Source organism: Engraulis encrasicolus, chromosome 11, assembly GCF_034702125.1.
Source record: "Engraulis encrasicolus isolate BLACKSEA-1 chromosome 11, IST_EnEncr_1.0, whole genome shotgun sequence".
In the NCBI taxonomy this organism is placed as follows: Eukaryota; Metazoa; Chordata; class Actinopteri; order Clupeiformes; family Engraulidae; genus Engraulis; species Engraulis encrasicolus.
The window spans coordinates 20,775,705-20,778,204 of record NC_085867.1 but is presented as its reverse complement, the minus strand read 5'-3'; the positions used below and the strand labels follow the sequence as shown (position 1 = coordinate 20,778,204).

Genomic DNA, 2,500 nt, shown 5'->3' with positions numbered 1-2,500 from the left:
TCACATCCAAAAGTGAAGACTTAAGACTACCGCTTTCTTTTTCCTGATGAAGCTGCCAAACCGAATGCTTGCGTGCCATGGTCTGTGTGTTTGAAGAAACAGATTTGTGTTTGTTTTGACTCTTATACTTTAATGGTAAATACAAAACAATTGTGCATCAAATAACACAAAACATGTGTAGTTTTTTGACATCGTCTTTCTTTGGGTTTCAGTAAACGCACACCGTTTGAGGTGCGTACGGCAGACAATAGACTCAACTTGAAAAAGAAAGGTCGTCGCATGCAGTTATTTAATTCGACCAACGTTTCGGCTTACGCCTTCATCAGGGTCATCTTACACACACACGTTTTTTTAGTTTTTTGACACAAAACGTATCTCAGTTTTGACACACACACACACCCACGCACACGCACACGCACGCGCACGCGCACACACACACACACACACACACACACACACATAGTTTGTGTACATTTTGTATACAGTACATCTTGCATCCGTAAATAATGTAGAGTTTAAATCAGCGTCAAATCTTGACACTTTTATCCTCCAGTTGTTAATGTGTAACAACAGCATTTTTCCGCAGATTCCTCACATAGAATAATGATTTCCCACCCAAAGTTACTTTTGATGTGTCTGTTGGGAACTGTATGTAAGGCTTCATTTGCCATGCCCCACTTCCAATGTCTCCCCCCTGGCCCTCAGTAATATGCATCCCCAAACTGTCTCCTCTAATGCTGAACTCCAGATCGCACAACTGAAACAGCTTGAATCACCATCATTCTATTATGTCGCTCACTGCACTGAGCAAGACCGTGAGGGCTGGGTTGGGATGCCTTATCGAGTTGTTGTTGTTATAATTGTTTTTATTATTATTACATTATTACTACAACATTTTCAATATTACATTACAGTTCTGGGGTGTGTTTCTCCAAAGCGTATTGTTAGTTAGTTAGCAACTTTTCTACTCTTTTTATTTATACTATCTTCTATTCATTGACTGATGGAGACTGGGACCGCAAACTGAATTGCCCTTCTGATGGGACTAATAAAGTTATCTGAATATGAATCTAAATCTGAATCTGAATCTGAACTTGGGTAGTTGTCGATGGGAAATTGCACACAATAAAGAAGCTGACACAGTTAGCATATAGAGTTTCAAAAAAATTAGGGGTGGGCATAGATTAATTTTTTTAATCTAGATTAATCTCACTGTAATTATGAAATTAATCTAGATTAATCTAGATTAATCTATATCAAAATGGCTCATTCAGAATAGGCACGCTAGCAAAATAATGCCGAAAAAAAACCTTGGGGGTTTCTTAAGACAGATGCCGCATTAGACCAGAGCTCATCTCTTTTTTCCAAAATGCATCTCATCTTCAAAAAATGGTCATGTTGATACTTGGTGATGAAAAAAATCACTGCAATATTTGTAAAGTGTGTCGAATATGTTAGGAAGCATTTACAGTTATAAGATACTGAAATTTCAAAAGGAACAGTGCTATAAGTTGTATAGGCGAATAGGCCAGCAGATAAATCTATCAAACATTTAGGCTATTTAAACAAAATGATCTCAACAGTTCAGCATTTCCAATGGAGAGAGAGAGAGAGAGAGAGAATCTGCCACTGACTGTTAAAAAGAGCAGCCGCTCCTTTAAGAGAGGGAGGAGCTCTGCGCACAGCAGCCCACGGCAGCTCCAGGCTGGATTTCTAGAACCTACAGCACTGGCCTTCGGGGATTTGGCCTAAACCCGACAGTTGTTCTCAGAGTTAGAATGCCAGAGGAGTAACACCTTGAAATTAATTCGGTTTACTTTGCAAAAAAAAATCAAGCGCGACAACCGCAAGGTTTATTATTACCGTCTATTGTATCTCAATAGTCGCAAATGCGTGGTCGCAATACAATTACACAAACATGCAGCGAGAGTAGACAGTTTCAGTTTGACAATCTTCAAAATGCACATCACACGGAATGTTTTGCAATTATGGCACAGGCAAGATTTCTGGAAGTTGTTTGTGTTCCATGCAATGCGTGAGGAAATGTAGGCTATGTCGGGCTGGTAGGCTACTCACACAATGTCTCTCTATGCTTCACCTCAAACAATAACGTCTCTTTTCTACCACTTACGAAAAAGCACTAAAACAACACCTACCACAGCAGAGAGATTAATGTTTTCAGCATGCAAACCCTGTTCATATTTAGGTCTGCTGATAGCAACAGGTGGAGAGGAGAAGCGACTGGAGCGCAGTCTGAAAGCGTCTGTCAATCAAGCGCTATGGTGACGCGCATACCCAAACTCCAAACCCATATTTTGAGTATAGATTAACGTGCGATATTTTCTTTATCGCGCGACAAGAGGCTCACATTATCGCAGCACGTTAACGCCGATAACGGCCCACCACTAAAAAAAATACACCACTGTTCCGTAGTGCAAGGTAAGGGCTGTGGAGGTTAAGGTGAATGAGTTGTTTCATAAGGGTAAAAATTGCTCAGGTG

At 40.3% G+C, this 2,500-nt stretch overlaps 1 protein-coding gene across 2 annotated transcripts in view; it reads right to left on the bottom strand.

The window, feature by feature from the left end:
• LOC134458075 (mediator of RNA polymerase II transcription subunit 13-like) overlaps positions 1-2,500 on the bottom strand; it is a 188,321-nt gene that overhangs the window by 82,045 nt on the left and 103,776 nt on the right. The window lies entirely within an intron of this gene.